The sequence below is a fragment of the Aethalodelphis obliquidens genome, unplaced genomic scaffold (genome assembly GCF_003676395.1).
Source record: "Aethalodelphis obliquidens isolate GAN/ISIS:26980383/991018 unplaced genomic scaffold, ASM367639v1 scaffold10, whole genome shotgun sequence".
NCBI lineage: Eukaryota > Metazoa > Chordata > Mammalia > Artiodactyla > Delphinidae > Aethalodelphis > Aethalodelphis obliquidens.
This window is the reverse complement of record NW_020837954.1, coordinates 14,660,082-14,667,002: the sequence shown is the minus strand read 5'-3', so window position 1 is coordinate 14,667,002 and position 6,921 is coordinate 14,660,082. Positions and strand designations below refer to the sequence as shown.

The 6,921-nt window shown below is 37.2% G+C and overlaps 1 pseudogene; it reads right to left on the bottom strand.

Moving 5' to 3' along the window:
• Positions 1-4,080: 4,080 nt before the first annotated feature.
• LOC113623011 (putative global transcription activator SNF2L2 pseudogene) lies at positions 4,081-5,383 on the bottom strand (annotated as a pseudogene).
• Positions 5,384-6,921: the final 1,538 nt, after the last annotated feature.

The following is a 6,921-nucleotide window of genomic DNA, read 5'->3' as shown; positions in this document are numbered from 1 at the left end:
TTAAACAACAAGTCAACCCAAAATTGAGGAGGTGGACTTTGGGAGCAACTGTAGACTTGGGACTGACTGGTCTGCGACTGACTGGTTTCTGATTTTTATATTTATCTTAGTATAGTTTTTAGTGCTTGTTATCACTGGTGGATTTGTTTATTGGTTTGGTTGATCTCTCCCTTTTTTATTATTACTTTTTTATTTTAATTATTTTATTTTATTTTTTTGTTATTATTATTTTCTTTCTCTTTTTCTCTCTTTTCTTCTGAGCCATGTGGCTGACACGGTCTTGCTGCTCCAGCCTTGTGTCAGGCATGAGCCTCTGAGGTGGGAGAGCCGAGTTCAGGATATTGGACCACCAGAGACCTCTCAGCCCCATGTAGTATCAATTGGCGAGACTTCCCCTAGATATCTCCGTCTCAATGCTAAGACCCAGCTCCACCCAAGGCCAGCAAGCTCCAGTGCTGGACGCCCCATGCCAAACAACTAGCAAGACAGGAACACAACACCACCCATTAGCAGAGAGGCTGTCTAAAATCATAATAAGTTCACAGACACCCCAAAACCACCACAGGATGAGATCCTGCACACCAGAAAGACATGATCCAGCTCCATCCACAAAAACACAGGCCCCAGTGCCCTCCACCAAGAAGCCTAAAAACCCACTAAACCAACCTTACCCACTGAGGGCAGACACCAAAAGCAATGGAAACTACGAACCTGCAGCCTGCGAAAAGGAGACCCCAAACACAGTAAGTTAAGCAAAATGAGAAGATGGAGAAATACGCAGCAGATGAAGGAAAAAGGTAAAAACCCACCAGACCAAACAAATGAAGAGGAAATAGGCAGTCTACCTAAAAAAGAATTCCGAGTAATGCTAGTAAAGATGATCCAAAATCTTGGAAAAAGAATGAGGAAAATACAAGAAATAAAAAGGACCTAGAAGAACTAAAGAGCAAACAAACAATCATGAACAACACAATAAGTGAAATTAAAAATTCTCTAGAAGGAATCAATAGCAGAATAACTGAAGAAGAACGGATATGTGACCTGGAAGATAAGATAGTGGAAATAACTACCACAGAGGAGAATAAAAATAAAAGAATGAAAAGAATTGAGGACAGTCTCAGAGACGTCTGGGACAATATTAGATGCACCAACATTTGAATTATAGGGGTCCCAGTAGAAGAGAAAAAGAAAGGGTCTGAGAAAATATTTGAAGAGATTATAGTTGAAATCTTCCCTAACATGGGAAAGGAAAGAATCAAGTCCAGGATGTGCAGAGAGTCCCATAAAGGATAAATCCAAGGAGAAACACGTCAAGACTCATATTAATCAAGCTATCAAAAATTAAATACAAAGAAAAATATTAAAAGCAGCAAGGGAAAAGCAACAAATAACATACAAGGAAATGCCCATAAGAATAACAGCTGACCTTTCAGCAGAAACTCTGCAAGCCAGAAGGGAGTGGCGGGACATATTTAAAGTGATGAAAGGGAAAAACCTACAACCAAGATTACTCTACCAGCAAGGATCTCATTCAGATTTGATGGAGAAATTAAAACTTTTACAGATAAGCAAAAGCTAAGAGAATTCAGCACTACTAAACCAGCTCTACAACAAACGCTAAAGGACCTCTCTAGGCAGGAAACACAAAAGAAGGAGAAGACCTACAAAAACAAAAACAAAACAAGAAAATGGTAAAAGGAACAAACATATCGATAATTACCTTAAATGAAAGTGGATTAAATGCTCCAACCAAAAGACATACACTGGCTGAATGGACAAAAAAACAAGACTCATATACATGCTGTGTACAGGAGACCCACTTCAGACGTACGGACACATACAGACTGCAAGTGAGGGGATGGAAAAAGATAATCCAGGCAAATGGGAATCAAGAAAAAGCTGGAGTAGCAATTCTCATATCAGACAAAATAGACTTTAAATAAAGACTATTACAAGAGACAAAGAAGGACACTACATAATGATCAAGGGATCAATCCAACAAAAAGATACAACAATTGTAAATATTTATGAACCCAACGTAGAAGCACCTCAATACATAAGTCAAATGATAACAGCAATAAAAGGGGAAATCAACAGTAATACAATCATACTAGGGGACTCTAACACCCTACTTTTACCAATGGATAGAGCATCCAAAATGAAAATAAATAATGATACAAAAGCTTTAAATGACACATTAAACAAGATGGACTTAATTGATATATATAGGACATTCCATCCAAAAACAACAGAATACACTTTCTTCTCAAGTGCTCATGAAACATTCTCGTGGATAGATCAAATCTTGGGTCACGAATCAAGCCTGGTAAATTTAAGAAAATCGAAATTGTATCAAATATCTTTTCCGACCACAACGCTATGAGACTAGACATCAATTACAGGAAAAAAACTGTAAAAAATACAAACAATTGGAGGCTAAACAATATGCTAGTAAATAACCAAGAGATCACACAGGAAATCAGAAAATACCTAGAAAACATGACAGTGAAAACATGATGACCCAAAACCTATGGGATGCAGCAAAAGCAGTTCTAAGTGGGAAATTTATAGCAGTACGATCCTACCTCAAGAAACAAGAAAAATCTCAAAGAAACAACCTAACCTTACACCTAAAGCAATTAAAGAAAGAAGAAGAAAAACTCCCAAGTTCGCAGAAGGAAAGAAATCAGAAAGATCAGATTAGAAATAAATGAAACAGAAATGAAGGAAATAGTAGCAAAGATCAATAAAACTAAAAGCTGATTCTTTGAGAAGATAAACAAAACTGATAAACCATTAGCCAGACTCATGAAGAAAAAAAGGGAGAAGACTCAAATCAACAGAATTAGAAATGAAAAAGGAGAAATAACAACTGACACTGCAGAAATACAAAGGATCATGAGAGATTACTACAAGCAACTCTGTGCCAATAAAATGGACAACCTGGAAGAAATGGACACATTCTTAGAAAAGCACAACCTTCTGAGACTGAACCAGCAAGAAATAGAAAATATAAGCAGACCAGTCACAAGCACTGAAATTGAGACTGTGATTAAAAATCTTCCAACAAACAAAAGCCCAGGACCTGATGGCTTCACAGGCAAAGTCTATCAAATATTTAGAGAAGAGCTAACACCTATCCTTCTCACACTCTTCGAAAATATAGCAGAGGGAGGAACACTCCCAAAACTCATTCTACAAGGCTACCATCACCCTGATACCAAAACCAGACAAAGCTGTCACAAGAAAAGAAAACTAAAGACCAATATCACTGATGAAATGGATGCAAAAATCCTCAACACAGTACTAGCAAAGAGAATCCAACAGCACATTAAAAGGATCATACACCATGATCAAGTGAGGTTTATCCCAGGAATGCAAGGGCTCTTCAAAATATGCAAATCAGTCAGTGTGTGATACACCATATTAACAAACTGAAAGATAAAAACCATATGATCATCTCAATAGATGCAGAAAAAGCTTTCAGCAAAATTCAACACCCATTTATTAAAAACCCTCCAGAAAGTAGACATAAAGGGAAATTACCTCCACATAATAAAGGTCATATATGACAACCCCACAGCCAACATTGTTCTCAGTGGTGAAAAACTGAAACCATTTCCTCTAAAATCAGGAACAAGACAAGGTTGCCCCACTCACCACTATGATTCAATGTAGTTTTGGACATTCTGGCCACAGGAATCAGAGAAGAAAAAGAAATAAAAGGAATTCAAATCAGAAAAGAAGTAAAGCTGTCACTGTTTGCAGATGACATGATACTATACCTAGAGAATCCTAAGGATGCTACCAGGAAACTACAAAAGCTAATCAATGATTTGATAAAGTAGCAAGATACAGAATTAATGCACAGAAGTCTCTTGCATTCCTATACACTAATGATGAAAAATCTGAAAGAGAAATTAAGGAAACACTCCCATTTACCACTGCAACAAAAAGAGTAAGCTTGTACTTGGCAACTGCGAGGATCTTTTCCTCCACACTATTCACGGTGAAGAGTCTCAGCACGCGGACGTTGTTCTGCTGGCCGATGCGGTGGATGTGGTCTTGTGCTAGCAGGTCCTAATGAGGATTCCAGTCGCTGTCAAAAATGACCGTGGTATCAGCTGCCTGGAGATTTAAGCCCAGGCCTCCAGCTCTTGTGCTCAGCAAGAAAATGAAATACCGGGACAGAGGTTCATTGAATTTCTTCAGCAAAGCAGCATGATCTTCAGAATTGGTGGTACCATCAAGGCGCAGGTAAAGGAAGTTCCGAAAAGCAAAGTAATCCTCCATGATGGTCATGAGAGACGTCATCTGGCAGAAAAGCAGGACGCGGTGATCAGTCGTTCTCAATGTTGGTAGGATACGATCAAGTAGGTCAAACTTTCCTGAGGCCCGATGCAGCTCAGACCCATTGATGACCCCATTTGAAAAGCCCAGGTGTTCAGCAAAGGATTCCTCAATGTGCTGAAACATATATGGATGATTGCAGACTTTTCTCAACTGCATGATAGCGTTCATAAATGTCTTAGCACCTCCTTTCCCCTTCTTATCTTTCTCCGAACCATCTGTGAGAAGGATCCCTTTGACTTGCATATGGCGATACAGAATCGATCACATATTCAATATGTTCAATATGTTGATCACATATTCAACTTTTTCTGGAAGCTGGGATTCAACTTCTTTCTTCAGTCTCCTCAGTAAAAATGGTCTCAACACCTTATGCAGATGCCTGATGATCAATATAGTTTCTTCTTCATTTAAGTCCACTCTCTCTCCAGTCATGGCAAATGGAGCATTAAACCACTGCTCAAACGCGCTGCAGCTCTTAAAAATTGTAGGAAGGAGGAAGTTGAGGAGGGCCCAGAGCTCCGGGAACTTATTCTGCAGGGGGATCCCAGTCAAGAGGATCCTTCTGGGGTCCACATAGTGAGTGTTCAGGACCTGAGTCAGCTTGCAGTGGTGATTCTTCATTTGGTGGCCTTCGTCCACTATCATGTATTTCCACCGAGTCTTTGCAAGAATGTGCTTGTCTTTAAAATGTACTCATAAGTAGTCAGGAGGGCATTGAATTTGCCACTCCGTAACTGGGGACAAGGGAGCGACGCATGGCGGGGTGCCCTTGTAAGGAATTTTTACCACAGAAGGAGGCTTTGTCAAATTCATATGTCCAGTTAGAGTCGAAAGGGGGACAATGATGAGATAGGGGCCATTGAGTCTTTTGTGATCCATCAGATAAGTGATGAGTGCAATGGTCTGTATTGTCTTTCCCAGCCCCATTTCATCAACAAAGATTCTGTTCAAATTGTTATTAGACAGAGAAACCATCCATTCCAGGCCCTGGAGCTGATAATGCTTCAGGGTCCCATTGAAGAGGAGGGCCGACTATTTCTCCACCCTTTCAGAGATGGCATGGGCCACCGTGAAGTAGGACTGGGAGCCCCTGGCACTGTATTGCATGCTGTGCTCATCGTCCACATAGCAGACATTAGTATTAAAGAAAAAAAGAACTAGACAGGTAGCCCTCATGAACATATAAACAGATGAGTTCCTAAAAATTGAATCCAGTTATATATTAAAAGGGTAATACAACATGATCAAGTGAGGTTTATTCAAGGAATGCAAGGTTGATTTAACATTCAAAAATAAATGTTAATATAAAAAGGGGGAAATTCGTATGATACTTCAATAAATGAAGAGTGAACACTATACAAAATTTAACCCTTACTCATGATTTTAAAATAACTTTAAAACTGGAACAGTAGGGAACTACTTAAGTGTTAAAAAAAGGCACCTATGGAAAAACTTGTGGCTAATATTATATTTAATCATTAAATATTAAATGCTTTTCCCTTAAAATCAGGAACAATATGAATATGTCTACTCTTACTACTTGTTTCAACATTGTATTGGAGGTTTTAGCTGTTACAATAAGGCAAGATATTTTTTTAAATTGGAGTATAGCTGATAATGTTGTGTTAGTTTCTGTTGCATAACAGTGAGTCAGTTATACATATACATATGTCCACTCTTTTTTAGATTCTATTCTCATACAAGGCAATTTCAAAAAAGGCATAAACTTAGGAATGGAAGAAGTAAAACTGTTGTGTTTTTTTTGGACAACATGACTGTTTATGTAGAAAATTCTTAGAAATTGATAAAACAGTTATTAAAAGTAATAAATGAAGTTATCAAGTTTGTAGGATAAAAGTTAACTGCATTTTTATATACTGACATCAAACAATTGGAAACAATTAGAAAATGAGATTATTGAAGTTGAATTAATTATTCATTATTAAAGAAATGTAATAACATTCATTTATGACCTTACACTAAAACTCACAAAATATTGCTTAGAGAAATTATAGATACTCTAACTAAATGGAACAATGTACCATGCTCATGGACTGGAAAACTTCATATTGTTAAAATATCAATTCTTCCGACATTGATCTTTAAATTCTATGCAATTCCAACAAAATATAGCAAGAGTTTTTGGAAATTGATAAGCTAATTCTAAAATTTATATGAAAATTTAAATGACCTAGAATAGTCAAAATAATTTTTTTAAGGGCGAATTTGGAGATCTTATATTTTCTGATTTAAAGATATGCTGTAAACTACAGCAGTTAAGACATTGGAGTATTGTCAAGAGGATAGGCATATAGATCAATGAAACAGTAGAAAGCACAGGAATAGTCCACAAATACATGGTCAATTGATTTTCAACAAAAATGCCAAGACAATTCAATGGGGGAAAAAGTCTTTTCAAACAAATGATGCTGAATCAATTAGAAAGATATATTTTTAAATAGGAACATTATTAGCCATTACTTCATGTCATACACAGTAATTAACTTTAAAGGCATAATAAATCTAAATATAAATCTAGTGCTGTAAAACTATTTAAAAAGTAGAAAA